The sequence below is a fragment of the Puma concolor genome, chromosome E4 (assembly GCF_028749965.1).
Source record: "Puma concolor isolate L17-30 chromosome E4, mPumCon1.1.hap2, whole genome shotgun sequence".
NCBI classification, from domain to species: Eukaryota; Metazoa; Chordata; class Mammalia; order Carnivora; family Felidae; genus Puma; species Puma concolor.
The window spans coordinates 23,863,488-23,880,157 of record NC_141683.1 but is presented as its reverse complement, the minus strand read 5'-3'; the positions used below and the strand labels follow the sequence as shown (position 1 = coordinate 23,880,157).

At 33.9% G+C, this 16,670-nt stretch overlaps 1 pseudogene; it reads left to right on the top strand.

Annotated features, from left to right (window-relative positions):
- LOC112864794 (peroxiredoxin-2-like) overlaps positions 1 to 11,928 on the top strand; it is a 50,472-nt pseudogene extending 38,544 nt beyond the window's left edge.
- The last annotated feature ends 4,742 nt before the right edge of the window (positions 11,929 to 16,670 follow it).

The following is a 16,670-nucleotide window of genomic DNA, read 5'->3' as shown; positions in this document are numbered from 1 at the left end:
CCAGATTGTGAATTTCACAAGTGTTTTCTCAGTTTTATTTTTCTTCTCTTTTAGGTGGGAGAGGATGTCTAGAGCTAACTAGAATTGGGTATTTTCCTTCTCCCATGTGAAAGGCTAGGGTGGGCTGCAGTTGGATACCTCCCTTTTCCCAAGTCAATTAGGCTCTGCTAATCCCCCCAGCCAGTTAGGCTCTGGTTAACTAGTTACCCCTGAAGACAGTCCTTTTTAAGAACAGAGTGGCCTGACATATTTCAAAATGGTCCCCTTTCCCACTTCCTGCTGGTAATTTTGAGGGGACTTCTCCTAGATATTTACCATGGGAACCCGGTGGATCTCCTTTACATAAATCTCACAGATTTGTGGGGCTTCTTATGACTGGGTCCTTGGAGATTTTAACTCTCAGAAAGAGTTGTTCACACTGAGCCTCCAACATTTCCTCAGTTACAGCGCAGGGTTTCCTGCCTTGGTTCCTGAAGTGATTTCTACTATTGAATCTCCGCTCTGGTAAGCCAACTCCTGCATTCTTCTGTCTGTCTCTTCAATCCTGGAGGCTACAGTTTGTCCTGTGTCTTCACCACTCTTATGTATGGATCCTAGAAAAATTGATTTTTTTCATCTGTTCATTGACATTTTCCTTGTTAGTATGGAGTGGTGACTTACAACCTCCTTACACGTAGAACAGGAAATACTTTTGTTTTGAATATGAAATTGCATTTTCTGGATGCTAAAAAGGAAATTTTACTTGGTTTTTAAATTGAGGGTTAAAGAGTTAAGTATGTAGATTATAAATATTCTTCTGGGCCTAGTTTTAAAGCAAAATTATCCTCTAAACACTTAAAAACATATAAAAAATAGGGCACTATGAGAAAATATAGAATCATTTCCCCATCTGAAACAACCACTTTTGAAAGAATGTCCATAGATTGGTATAAGTCTCAAATTAATATTGTGTATTTCATTTTTTAAGATATGACATGGATGGTTTGCAGATGTACATATTTGACATTTTTAATAGTAATTCATGCACTTAACTATAAATCGAGTCGTCAAAGTTATTTTCCAAAGATACATATATCCAATTGTGTGCATTTATAGATCACAAATTAGTGTTTAAAATTATGAATGTTGTGTCATCCTGTTATCTGCAGTTTGTTAAAACATCATTTTAAATCATTTTAGCTCTCATTTGGAGACGCTTTCCTTTATTTGCATTAGATACTGTGCTTCATAAAACCTTTGTTAAATTTAGAGAAAGTCTGACACCTGAGATTTTATTCTTAATTCTACCATTGACGTGGCCATCTTGTTCCTTTGTTTTCCATCAGTAAAAGAGGTAGATATGTATTTGTAAAAGAAGGTAATGAGTTATACCATATAGATGCTCACTCATGTTCTGTGTTATATTATTTTCAAGCCCTTTGTCCCATCGTTTCCAAAGTGATAGCATATATTTAGAAAGGAAGGTAGAGAAAATTTTCATTGATGCAAAGTCAGTGTTCATATTAATGAGAACAACCCAATATTACTTCATGCGGGTATATAATTGTGGTATGGTATAGAGATATGTAGGGACTCATAACTGATAGGAACTGTTATGCTTTACATAAAGCTAAAATAAGAATTCAATGTTGTTCATTTTGATTTGCTCCTATATTTTTGATTAATTATTTTTAAATTTTGAGATAATTGTAGATTCACAGGCAATTGTAAGAAATAATACAGAGATCCTATGTACTCTTTATTCAGTTTTCCCCAATGATAACCTCTTGCAAAACTATAGGACAATATCACAACCAAGATATCATCATTGATCTGATTAAAATACAGAACATTTGCATTACCACAATAATTTTTCATATTGTCTTTTTATATTTTCTAACTTATTACCTGATCTCCATCCCCTCCTTAAACCCTGCCAACCACAAACATGTTTATTTCTATAATTTTGTCATTTGAAATGCTATATAATAGAATAATACAGGATGTGACTTTGGGGATTGAATTTCTTACTCAGCAAGATTCTCTGGAGTTTCATCCAGATTATTGCATATACCCATGGTTTGTACCTATTAGTACTTAGTGCATCTTAGCACTCCCTTACTGTAAGACAGGTGTTTTTTTTTCTGTTTAAATAATTCTCTCTCTTTTTTTCAATTTATATAAATAATCTCTTTCAAGACTTGGTTCCAAATTCCTTCCTGTAGATAATTAAGTCTTATTAACTTCCTGTCACTATAAACACTTCAATATCATATTCCCTAGGCATTTATATGGGATTTGTACAACATATTTTATTTTCATCAATAAATAAATGTGTTTGCTATTATTCCCTTGTCATTTTATATACTTTAGTAACTATATTTAAAATTATGAAAGTAAATCGTAACAATTAATAGTCACTGGGTACATATTATGATCAGTTTTTATGCTAAGCATTTCATATGCATATAACAATGCTCACAGGAACTCCTACGAAGTAGGTGCCATTATTAACCTATTTTACAGGTAATAAAACCAATGATTATCAAACACTCAACCCTTTAGACTCCAGACCTTCTATACTAGATTGTTTTGTGCTTTAGATGTACTTTTTTTATTTCTTTTAAGATATAATTGACATGAGACATGTTCAACATTGTTGATTTGATACATTTGTATAATGTAATATGACTACCACTGTAGCATTATCTAACACCTCTGTCACATCACAAATCATAATGTTGTTTTTGTAGTGAAAGTATTTAAGATCTAGCCTCTAAAGGATTAAAGGATCTGGATTGCTGGATCATATGCTAGTTCTAATTTTTATTTGAACACTAAAAGTTTTATTAAAACAGTAAAAGTTTTCTATAGTGGCTATACCATTTTAAATTCTCACTAGGAGTGCATAAGAATTTGCTTTTCTCCACATCTGTGTCAATATTAGTTATCTCTTGTCTTCTTGATGATAGACATTCTAACAGACATGAAGTGATATCTCACTGTGGTTTCGATTTGCACTTCCCAGATTATTAGTGATGTCAAGTATCTTTTCATGTACCTTTTGGCCACTTGGAGGTTTTCTTTGAAAAAACAAAACAAAACAAAAAACTCAGGACTCTCTCAACGTTCCCTGACTTCAGCCAACAGAGGTTGGGCTGGTTCGCAGGTTCCTTCTGGTTTCACAGCTGATACCAATAGGTCTGTCTGCCTATTACCCAATTCACAGCTAGGCTAGAAACCTCCTGGGTCCTTTGGTGGATGGTGCTGGATCCCACAACTGCCACACGGGCACTTTTGTTTGTGGCTGTGAGCCAAATTTCAGTTGTTAAAGGAAGGGGAGCACAAAGGAGTGTTGCCTTATCTGCCATGATGCTGATGTCATGTCTTAATAGGACAGTGTGTTTAACTATTCATCTATTGAAGGACATCTGGGTTGTTTCCAGTTTTTGACTATTGTGAATAAAACTGCTATTAACATTTCTGTTCGATTTTTCTCTAGACATGTATTTTTATTTCTCTAGGATAAATGGCTAAGAGTGCAATTCCTGGATTACATGGTAGTTCTATGATGAATTATTTTTAAGAAGCTGCTAAACTGTTTTCCAAAGGGCTCTGTTTTACATTGCTAGTTGCAGTGTATGAGTAATCTAGTTTCTGTCCATTCTTATCAATGTTTGGTGTTGTCACTACTTTCTTACGCCATTGTGATAGCTGTGTTAGTGATATCCCATTGTGTTTTTAATTTGCATTCTCTCACTGGCTAATGAAGTTGAGCATCTTTTCACATACTTATTTGCCATTGGAATACCTTCTTTGGAAAAACACTCTTTATTCTTTACCCATTTGCTAATTGGATTGCTTTTATTCTTGATTTTTGACAACTTCTTACATATTTTTGATAATAGTTTTTGTTGGACCTGTTGTTTGTACATATTTTTTCCCCAGTATGCTGTTTTCCTTTTTGTTGTCTTCCACTGTCTTTTACAGAGCAAATGTTTGGAAGTACAATATATCAGTTATTCCTTTAATAGATTATACTTTTGGCGTCATGTTTAACAACTCTATGTCTATCCCTAGATCCCAAAGATACTACTATGTACTTTTCTTTCTAAAATGAGATCAAACAAAATAAACCGGTGTCACATTTGGAAGTGGTACATAAGAAAAGAAACACAGGTATGAAAATTAAAAAAAAAATATAGGCACCCTGCACCAAAAAGGGCCACATAAAGAACACACATAATTCATTTTCAATTGCTGAATTAAGGTTATAATCATGGGTCTGAGCTTACTCTCAGACAAAGCAAGGAGAAAAACAATCAGTTAATATGGGTTTTCTGTCTATAATATCAAATTTATTTATTAATATTTACTATATTATCAGCAATTCAAAACTCTTTTTTCTAAATGTGAAAATTTGAGATTATTTTTACTATGGGTACAATAGAATTTACAAGTATATGTGTGTGTATGTGTGTATATATCCATCCAAACTCCCAGTTTAATGATGCATATTAAAATATTGCATCCTGTTAATAATTGCTTTAATATGACAATAATATGAATCTTATAGTCAGACTTATTAAAGTTTAAATCTTGACTTTGGCAGTTACTAGCTCATCAACTATGCTTCTGCTCTGATTTTCTCAAACTAGAAAAGGAGGTTTAAAATGAGAAAAATAACATATTTAAAATTCCTAGCAGGAGCTTAGAAAAATATATATGCATATAAATTGTATGTATTGTGTGTATGTATATAAATATATATGTATATAAATATATATGTATATAAATGTATATATGTGTGTATATACATATCCACATATACATACACACACACACATATATATATATATATATATATATATATATATATACACAAATATATATTTATTACCTAGGAGTGAAAAATATATATAATATATGATATATACATATACACATATATATGTACATATATGTTTACCATTTTCTGATTAATTATCCTGGAATAAAAGTAAAGATTATAATATTCAATATTGCCTAATGGGTATGCAGAAATCATGAGTAAACTTTTTTGTAGCTTTCCATATAGAATAATTGAGTTATATAATGAAGATCATAATAGCTTGAGCACAAAAAATTGCTAAGTTTATTTACCCATAATGATATAGTGTATAGGGGAAAAATGTACCAGAAGATGATTACTTTAAGTTGTTTTCAGGTTTTTTGTTTTTTGTTTTGCCTGTAATAAATAGTCTCTGATTATTCCAGTCTTCTCAGATTTTCCACAGGGTATCACACTTTGTAGAGTCCTTGTATTCTGTTCCAATTATAAAATTCCTAGGAGTGTCTCTCTGAGCTGCCATGAACTGTTCCTAAAGGCAGTCAACCAATGATCAGAGGAGGCCCACCTGCTGTTAAGCAGTACATCAAAACATAGCACAGCAAAGGCAATTTATTTTCTTACTATTGTATTTGCCACCCCACAGAGGGAAGTGCAATGCTGTTGCTTCTTGCTTTCTCTTCATTTGTAGCGATAATACAGTGCAAGTAAAATTATCTCAGATACAGTCCCTCAAAGACTGAGACTCTCTGAAAAATGCCCCAAGTACTCACAGTTTAGAGAATTTGACTTTACATCTGTGGAACTGCATACAAATAGATCATAAGATTTCTTTCCTCTATTGGTATGGAAAATAACCGTGGAGAATCAGATGAGATACGCTTTTTTATTATACAAATGCCCCAAATATATACATTTTATATTTTACATGATGTATAGTAACCACTTTTCTCAATGATTCAGATTTTGTTGTAATTTAAATTGTGCAGATCAATTAATGTTTAATTTAACAATTATAGGATTACGCTGAACAGTATATATAATTTTTTGTTGTGAACTTGTCAGTGACAGAGCAATGATTAGAAATTATTTGCCCTGAATTTTGTCTGAGGATCTGTCCTGTGTACCGTCCAGTTTTTTGTTTCCATCCTTAAATAATGCAATTGTTCGTGTCTCCAATTCCAGTATCATGAACAAAGAACTACAACAACAAAAGAGTAGAACTAATGCTGCTTGAGTAATGATTAGCTTGAAATATTCTAAGCCAAACATTTCACTTTAGATGTCATTTTCCCCGGATTCTTATTTCTAATTTACTATTTGTTGTATTCCACTAAGAAACACCTTGAATATGTTATTGTTGCTAAGAGCAGGGGACTTATAATTATCATAGTTTTATTAGATTTATTATATGAATACCCAATGGAAGTATATAAATATGCTATATCATTAATTGCCATAGAAATGGGATAAATATCTAGATAGTACTATTATGCTTTTTCTCAAAATTATATAAGAGGATAATAAGCCAGTAATAAGATACAAATCTTTATTAATTTTACCTCCAGGATAGTGATGATGTATTTGCACTCAAACATACCACTATTCCAAATTCTTACTTGTACATTTAATTTAATAATATTCTTTTTCTTTAATGTTTTTATTTATTTTTGAAGGAGAGAGAGACAGAGCATGAGCGGGGGAGGAGCAGAGAGAGAGGGAGACATAGAATTTGAAGCAGGCTCCAGGCTCTAATCTGTCAGCACAGAGCCCGATGTGGGGCTCGAACTCATGAACTGTGAGATCATGACCTGAGCCGAAGTCGGACGCTTAACTGACTGAGCCACCCAGGTGCCCCTAATTTAATAATATTCTTATTAAATATGTTTTAAGGTAGGAAGCATTATATACTCCATTTTAAATATTCAAAGAGCTACAGGAGATTGATATTTTAGTCTTTTTTTTTTTTTTTCTTTTTTGCTTTGGTCACAAATCACCAATAACTAGTTCAGCAGATTACAACTGCAAATTGTTTCTTTTTTCATATTACAAAAGGGGCATGGGTCAACTCAACTCTTTTGGTCTCTCTTGGTTTCTCTGGGCTTGGCTGGACTCACCTATACATACCTTCTCATTCTGGAACTCAGTTTCAAGGGGTAGTGACAATCTGGGTCATGTTTTTATGGTGAAAGGCAGGAGTATGAAGTTTAAGAAGAAATTACATTATGGCCTTTGCTCAGATAAAACAAATATCACATCCTTTCATGCTTCATCAGTCAAAGCATGTCAAATGTCCAGGAGTGCCAATTCAATGGCATGAGAAAGTACATTATGCCTGCGAAGAAGCCTGACAAAGAATATGAGGAAATAAATAATAGTGAACAAATAATACATGTTACTATGATTATCCTCTAATCTTGATTTTGCCTACATATTTTTATGCTCTCTAACTATGGTCTTGATAATTGCAGGCTGTATGACTATTAACATTTTATTCCTGATAAGGGTAGGAATATTCCCTCTCAGATGAAAAAATTTTAATCAACTAATATTTGGTTATTTTACTTCATGTTAAGGCATATCAATGGTTCAGAATCTTATTTCCTGGGCTGATAAGGATAAGCAGGAAGTTAAAAGGGATTGTGTATTCAGAAGTAAGAAATTATATGAGGTAGTACATAAAAAATCATAATCACTATGTATTTCTTTAATAGCCTGAAGCTTGAGTTTTCCAACATTAATTAAGTCATATATTTCCTCCTTAAAAACAAATGAAAAATATTTAAGCTACAATTATGTTTTCTTATAATATTACTAAATTTGTCAAAATGCATGTCTGGCATTAATACAGGAAAAGAAAGAAAAAAAGGAAAGAAAGAAAGAAAGAAAGAAAGAAAGAAAGAAAGAAAGAAAGAAAGAAAGAAAAAAGAAAGGAAGGAAGGAAGGAAGGAAGGAAGGAAGGAAGGAAGGAAGGAAGGAAAGAAGGGAGGAAGGAAGGAAGGAACTCAGACAATAACTCCAGTAAAGATGGCATGATTTTCCATAATGGTAGGTGGTTCCTGTAAGTAGCACCTAGGTATAAAACTGGACAAATTTTCAAAAACAAATATTACATGACACTAGAAAATGACCAAGATAGACAACATCTTGAGAAGTGTTTCCTCATGAAGAATAACTACTGCTTCAAATAACAATTGTGTTTGAGGACATTTTGTCTTAGACTATTCCCACACTTCTAGGACTGGGTGTCTTTATCCAGAATAGGTGACACAGAAGAGAGACTGGAAAGGTTTTAGAAGTGAGACATCCATGGAAAGACTGAGATTTGAAAGAACAACAGCAGTAGCAGCAGCAATAGTGACAACTCTTCCCCCACCCCTAAGTCCCTGCTGAACTAGAAATGTGGGCAAAGGACCTCAGAGGATGCTAATGAAAACTGAGAAAGTGGGGAGTTTGCAAATTTGGTGTACTTTTAAATGCATTCCTCAAGCAACACTTTCTGTGACATAAAGTGGACATTTTTGAGACATTCAATATGATTCCTTTATGGATATTGGGTGACTTCTAAACTATGCAAGTATAGAAGAGTAGGGAGCCACGGAAACAAAACCCGAAAAGAGGTGTCCATGGCTGAGCATTGCAACAAAGACATAAATGATCGCCTACTGAAATAAATACTAACAGTCCTCCAAAGAACAATTTACAATCTAAGCCAAACAACAATTTGTGTGTAATTCCAGTTTTCAATAAAAAAATCATAGGCATGCACAGAAACAGGAATTGAAACTCATTTTCAGGAATAAAAGCCATGATCAGAGACTCATTCTGACGGGAATCAGACAATTAGTTTAGCAGAGAAGAATCTTCAAATATTTATAAATGTGTTGAAAGAAGGAGAGGAAATTATTCTATTATCAAGTCAACAAATAGAGAAAATTAACATAAAATGGAAAGTATCAGAAACAACAAAATGGAAATTTCTAGAGATAAAAAGCATGATAATTGAAATGAAAATTTCACCAGGTAAAATCAACAGGAAATCTGAGATTGCAAAAGAAAGAAGCAGTGAACTTTTCTATAGATTAATTATCCAATCTAGAACCCAAAGATATATAGATTCAAAAAAAAAAATGAACTAAATCTGACAAATCTGTTAAAACAGATCTGATCTAATTGTTCCAACATTTGTGAAATTATAGTTGCAAAAGAGAGGAAAAAAGATGTAGAAACATTGCTCAAAATAGTAATGGATAAAAATTCCCAAACTTGTTTAAAACACTGATTTACCCATCCATGTAGTAGATTTGGTGGGTTGACTAATACCCCCTAAAGATTTTCATGTCCTTATCTCCAGACTCTATGACTATGTCACCTTATTTGACAAAAGGGACTTTGCAGAAGTACTTGAATTAATAATTTTGAGATATGAAAATTATCTTACATTATCCAGAAGGGCCCAATGTAATCCTAAGAGTCTTTACAAGAGGAGGTGGGAAGGTAAAAATAAGAAAAAAGGAGAGATGACAATGGAAGTAGATCTAGAATGAGTCCCTTTCAAGATGGAAGACAGAACCAGAAGCCCAAGGAATGCAGATGGGCTCTATAAATTGGAAAAGCAAGGAAACAGACTGTCCCCTAGGTCCTCCAGAAGGAACACAACACAGCCCTATCAACACCTTGATTTCAGCCCCATAAGACTCATTTCAGACTTATGACCTCAAGACCTATAGGATAATAAATTTGTGTTGTTTTCAGCCACTAGGTTTGTGGTAATATGTTACAGCCACTGCAAATTAGTATACATATATACTCATATCACAGCAAAACTGGTAAAAGTCAAAAACAAAGAAAAAATAGTTAAAATACTAAAAAAGAAAAAAACAAACCCAACATGGAACAAAGATGCTATTAACAGCTGTCTTCAAATATGAAAAAATAGAGGTCATACTCAGTGTGACATACTTCGTGTACTAGATAAAGAGCTATTGGCAACAAACTGATTCAGGTGATCTATATGAATAGACAGCAGGATGTTTGATTTTAAAGTTCTAATCATGCTCAACCTCTTTAAGGCTGTTTCCACCATCCTTGATATTCAGACCTTGGCCCCTAGTTTATAGGCCGATGCCTTTGGTGTTCTTCCTTGTTTCAGTGATTGCTTGATTTATTTCTTGGTACTTAAATGTTCTCATACACACTGAAAAACAGATAAATAAATATGTGATGTAATAGATGTGTTAATTAACTAGATGGGGGAATCTTTTCAAAGTGTATACCACAATTTATATCATATTATCACAATGTACACTTTAAATATCTTACAATTGTATATATCAGTTTTATACCTCAGTAAAGCTGAAATACAAAAAAAGAGAAGAAAAGAAAAGGGAAAAAAGGACAAGAAAAGAAAAGGGAAAGAAAAGAAAAGAAAAGAAAAGAAAAGAAAAGAAAAGAAAAGAAAAGAAAACAGAAAGTGTCCCCTATCTTTTCTGAGGTTCACCTGTAGGCAACAATCTGTCACTTGGACAGGTCATAAATTATGTTGCTTCCAATCCCTTCTAGAGAAGTAAACATGTAATACAAGCAAAGATCACCCAAATCTTCCTTGGAATTAATTTATAGACAATGTGAAAGATAATTTGTATTTTAGATTAGAAGTTCTATATATGGGGCACATGGGTGGCTCAGTCGATTAAGGCCCGACTCGATTTTAGATCAGGTCATGATCTCACACTTGTGAGATCAAGCCCCACATCTGACTCCATACTGACCATGCAGCCTGCTTAAGATTCTCTACCGCTGCCCCTCCCTTGCTTGCACTTGATATCTCTCTCCCTCTCTCTTTCTCAAAAAAATCAATATTTAAAACAATGTAAAGCTGATGGCATCTATCTTTTTGGTACAATTGTAGAGAATCTATAGGCGCATTCAGTGCAAGAAATGACAAGGACATCCACAAGATGGGGAAGTAGAGCTCTAATAAAATCACTTGAGCTCTTAGATCTAGTCATACCTGAGTAGACATTCTCATCACATTCTGTTACAGAGACATACATTCCATTATTGACAAAGCTACATTTAAATGTTTTTATAACATATATGATGACAAAATCCTTAATAATATAGAAACTGGATTTCAGAGTGGGTCACTATAAATGGCAAACCATAGAGTCAGGAATGGACTGCATCAAAGTGGGCAGAGGACAGTGAGAATTCCCTTATTCTTGTATGTTAAATTGATACTCTGCCCATTCTACTATAACATAGTCCTCCTTTTAAAATTTTGTAGGTTTTGTTCTCAGACTGGATCAGGGAAACAACACTTATTTACTTTTTAACCACTGCAGGAAAGGCATGTTTGTTGATAATGAAGAGGGGGGAAAAAGGTCCATATTCAAAATATATTGAGGGCTCAGTGTATATTATATTAGATAATTATTGTCATTGAAGTTACTAGTTATGAATTATTTGAAATGAATTCTATGTAGCTGATAAGATCTTTAGAAATTATTGACAGAGAATACTGGCAAACAGAAATCTATGATTTGTCTATCTCTGAATACAACCCAGTTCTTGTTACTGGGAAAAAAATAAAAGACTCACTCTTAATAACATAGAGCTGAAATGAAGTACTCCTTTATACTCCTTTTAGAAAACATGGAACTGTGTTCATGACAAAAAATACTCAGAGAATTATAGAGTGGATAGATTTCTGGTGAAGGTACTCACTTTACTTCATAGCTGGAAGACCTTGGTATTTCACTCTAGCACAATGTGGTATATATTATGAAGTTTTGATCATTCTGTTCTTTTCTTTTTATTCTTTTTTTATGATTAAAAGTTTATATTTGGAATTATCCTCAGTTTAGATGGTCCCAATTTTGTTGGTAACATCCAAAACATCATACTTGGGAGCTAGTGGAACATATGCTTCTTCAATCCATCAGGCTGATCAGGGTGTTGCCCTTGGCCACAGCAATGTCATAGAGTTTCTTCACAGCCTGATGGAACCAGTGCTTGTCGGTGTTGACATCCACAGTGTATTGACAACACAGTGTGTTGTTGTCTTCTATCTTCTTCAGAGTGACTCAGTGGTCAGGAAGAATTTGACAATGAGATAGTGGTAAAACTTTGCTTTTCCTAGGGGGTGCTCTTCTGAGGATATTTGGGTTGTGTTCAGAATAGTAGTGTCTTTAGCTTCTAGAAGGTGGGTGATGTGTGAATCTTCTTTTCTCCTCCTCCCCTTTTTCTCCCCTTCCTCCTCTTCCTCCTCCTCTTCTTTCTTCTTCCTCTTCTTCTTCCTCTTCTTCTTCTTCTTCTTCTTCTTCTTCTTCTTCTTCTTCTTCTAGATGCCTTCAAGAACTGCATTCTTGGCTTTCAAAGTTTTTGCTTTGGTTTCAGCTTCAGAAAGGTCAAGAGCTTCCTTCTCCATGTTTGGTGCCATCTTTCTGGGAAAAAAAAAGTCCCTTTTCCCTTAAATGGAGATGTTTGTTATGACTGTCCTGTAATTCCTCTTTTTGTATTGTGCGGAAAGTCTAAATTGGCATTATGATGACACTAAAGGAGAAATAACTGTCCTCTGGAAATTATGAATTATGAGAAAAATAAATAATTATCTATAGATGTAATAACTAGACTTCACTTTAGAACGTCTTGGGAAAAAAGATGAACACATTTTAGATTTAATATGGCATTTGCACTTACATAAAACAACAAACTATTTTAAATAAGGTTTGTTTGAGATATAAAAGTAAGATCCATGGCCACAATTATAATTTGTAAACTACTCCTCTGGCTAGGGTTTACATTTGGTTGTAAGTTAAAGAGAATCAAATTAAGAGTGACTTAAATATACTGGCATTTATGTTACTCATGCCATTAGAGGTTTCCAAGTGAGTGAGTAGCAGATCAGAACTGGTGCTTCAGTTAAGGTTTTTCATGAATGGTCTATGTGTTCACTAGAATTCTACTGCAAAATCCTCATTCTCAAAGCATGAAGAGGCCCCCAGCTTCTCCAGATTTTGGATGTATATTCCAGAAAAAAAATAAAATGAAATTGTCAAAATACTAAGGAGTTTGTGCCAAAAATATGCTATTTAAGATGTTTTCTTCAGAGTCCTTCCTAATTACTTACACTTACATAGTTTGACCAGAACTGTGTCACAAGATCACCTCTAGTTGCCAGTGGGATCTGGAAAATTAATAAGGAGAAAATTACAAGCCAGAAATGCAATGCTATTTTCAGGAAGAGGGAAGTGGAGAATTACAATTTACTAGAAGACTAGTCAAACTGTCATGGTTTCCTATCCAGAAAATAAAATCATAGTGTTCCAATTAATGACAAGATACTCTTATAAATGATCGTTCTTTACTATAATGAGAAAAACCTCTAACTTACTGATAATCATTGCAAAATTCTTCTTTGATGAATTTATACATTAGCAGATTACTTGCTTAACGATCCTTCTTTTCCTCACTCAGGAACTGGAACTTTATCACTATTTATATGACTACTGTGAGGGCTGCAGTATTTTTATGTGGACTCACCTGACTGATCACTGTGGATTCTTCTGTGTGTGTGTTGGAGGGGCAGAAGACTTTTATTAAAATGGGCTGCCTAGATTATCCCATTCTCAGTAGCACAGTTGAGTGGTCCAGCATTATGCATCTGAATCAAGCAGGAACATTTTTGAGGAATCTTTCATATTAAAACTGATAAAGCAAGTCAGTCTCTCTCTGATGATAAAAGCCTAATGTATACAAGTAATATATGTCCAAATAGGAGAGAACCAGGTTGATATATAATGAGGGGCAAGAATAAGCTACTTATTTCTGAGACTCAACTACAAAATCTGATCTGATTGCTTTGGATTATTTAAACATTCTGTATTTTATTATGTACCATGAAATTCTCTCTCTCTCTCTTTTTTTTGGCATAGCTTATTTATTTGACTTTCTCTAATTTTGATCAGTAGATCAAGCAGAAGGACATTTACCTAGTTAATATTGGCTAACAATTCATACTATTTTCTTAGATATAGAAAATAAGCAAGCATCATCTGGTATCATCATTTACCTGGTATACATATCAACTAATAAAATATCAATTGTGATTTGGCACTAGGTATTTGCATTCTATGTGTTGGAAATCCAGATAATATAGTGGTTACGAGCCATATCGGTTGAGACAACTAGGTTATACTGTAGCAATCAGCAGTACAAATTCTTAGTGACTTATAGCTATGAATAATTTTATCCTGTGGGTTAATCTCAGATTGGCACTAATTCTGTTCCACACTATCTTCAAGTTGGGATCAGGCTGACTAATGTCCTTTATCTGTCATTACACTAGTTTCATGGAAAAGGGAAGGCACATGACTATCCATGGACTAGCTCTGAAAGCTCTTCGTTGGAAGTAGCAAATGCCATTTTCACCAAATTCATTAACTAAGGCAAATTATAGGACCACTCCTGAGTGCAAAAGGTTGGGGAATCAATGAATATTTTAAGTGCTTACAGAATATTTGACAAAAAGAGAGATTCTGGAAGCTGCCTACATTCATAATCCAACCCTATAATTTAACAGCAATGTTACTTTGGGCAAGATAAGTAACCTCTCTGTGCCATCACAATCTTTATCAAAAAGGTATACATAATTAACTTTTTTTAATGCTTATTTATTTTTGAGAAACAGAGACAGACAGCATGAGCGGGAGAAGGGCAGAGAGAGAGAGAGAGGGAGACCCAGAATATGAAGCAGGCTCCAGGCTCTGAGCTGTCAGCACAGAGCCTGATGCAGGGCTCAAACTCACGAGCCATGAGATCAAGACCTGAGCTGAAGTCAGACGCTCAACCGACTGAGCCACCCAGGTGCCCCAAGGTATACGTAATTATAGTAACAACCTCATAGAGCTGATGTGAGGATCCAATAACATAACATGCTCTAGTCAGAGCATCCATGGCATATTACCTGGCTCAAAAATATTAGCTTTTTAAAAATAAGATATCAAGCGGTATTGGCTTTAAGTTTTGATTCAAAACATTAAATCTTGACTTAGATAAAAGTAACAAATGCGCTGTAGTATTAATATTTGCTTAATGAAATTACTACCCAAAGATCATATGTTAAATGCCTCTGTCAATAGCAAATTGTTTGCCTGGGGCTTTCAGTGTCCATTATTTGTTCCCTCGATGGTCTCCAATCTTTTTATTTATTTTCATAAGAGACACTGATTAAAATTAAGACGCATCAGCTGCTCTTGAGATGTAACATAAAAGTGAACCTCTTGTCCTTCTTTACAGAATGTAAATAATAAAAGCACAGGCTGTTACCATGGAGGCTATCTTGCCAAATAGTAAACAATTGCAGTGATTCATTTTAGTAATTGTTCACTGTGCTATCTAGAAGTCCGTAGAAGTGGTGTTACCACTTAGGAGTTCCTCTTCATTTTACCCTCTAAAAAATACTAACATTTTTTCATAATTTCAGCTGCTTAAAGTTAATTTGTCTTATTCTCATATGAATAGAGAATACTTTAAATTACTTTTGTATTTATCATTCCAAGAATTAAACGTTCTCCTATTTACTGGATTTATCAGTTCCTTATAACATAGTTCAGCAATCCCACCACAGAAAACTAAACCAAGCTATGTCTAAAAGGAACTTCACAGCGTGGTATCTCTCAAGCCAAAGACAAACTACCTTTTGCTATTGCTACTTACTGCCTTTTAGGATCCTATTGATTGGATTAATGTCTCTGCTTTGGCCTCTTCACTCACCATTGCTACTCTTATTGCCTCTGGGACAAGAGGAACAATATTTTCTCCTGTTTCGTCAAAACAGATGGCTTCTTACCTTTCCATTTATTCTTGTTCAGAGTGACTTGGCCAAAGATAGTTGCTTTTCCCTGACTCCAATGCAATATACAAAAATTCTTGTGAGAGGGCAATTGTTTTCATTGCATTCCCAAAAACCTTCCAGATATCAATATCATTATTCTTACAAAATAAAAAATGAAAAATAAATGTTTTAGGTATCACGTTTTATTTGAATATAAAGCAGAAATTCATGCTGACAATATGTTACAATTCTATATTGTAAATTTACAAATATTTATTTATGAATTTATGTATGTATTTATAAGTTAATCTGAAATAACATTGAAAGTTTATAATTTGTTTTTAAAAATTTATCAGAAATTACTGCCTATGGTCATAGTTAAGAGAATAAGAGATTTTATTTAAGATCAAATAATAATAAGTCAGGGGGGTCTGGGTGGCTCAGTTGGTTGAGCATCTGACTCTTGATTTCTGCTCAGGTCATGATCCCAGGGTCGTGGGATGGAGCTCTGTGTTGGGCTCTGGGCTGAGTGTGAAGCCTGCTTATGATTCTCTCTCCCTGTGCCCCTTGCCTCTACTCAAGCACTCTCTCTTTCTCCAAAATAATTAATAATAATAATAAAGTTCATGTTTTAGCATTTGTAAGAGATACAAAATTTGTGTTTTTATTTTATATCATGGTTAGTTCGTATTTCCCAGTGTAGCTCTGAAAAGTATATGTGTTGTAAAGACATATAGAAAAATGTGCTAGCTAGAAAAATCAAATAAAATAAACTGTAATTCGACAGAAACACAAACTAGTAATTCATTTATATTAAGACAAATATCACAAAGTTTTCCTTGCATACTTCATGAGAATTAGAATTGAGTTGTGCAATTTAAATATTTAATTTTATTTTTCTGTTATTGCTGTATCTTACAACTTTTGTGGTAAGGTATATGTGCACAAAGTGGAGTAGAATTATACTGAGAATGCCATTTTTTTTCACATTGGATGAGAGGAACCGCAGCTTTCTTGCTTATT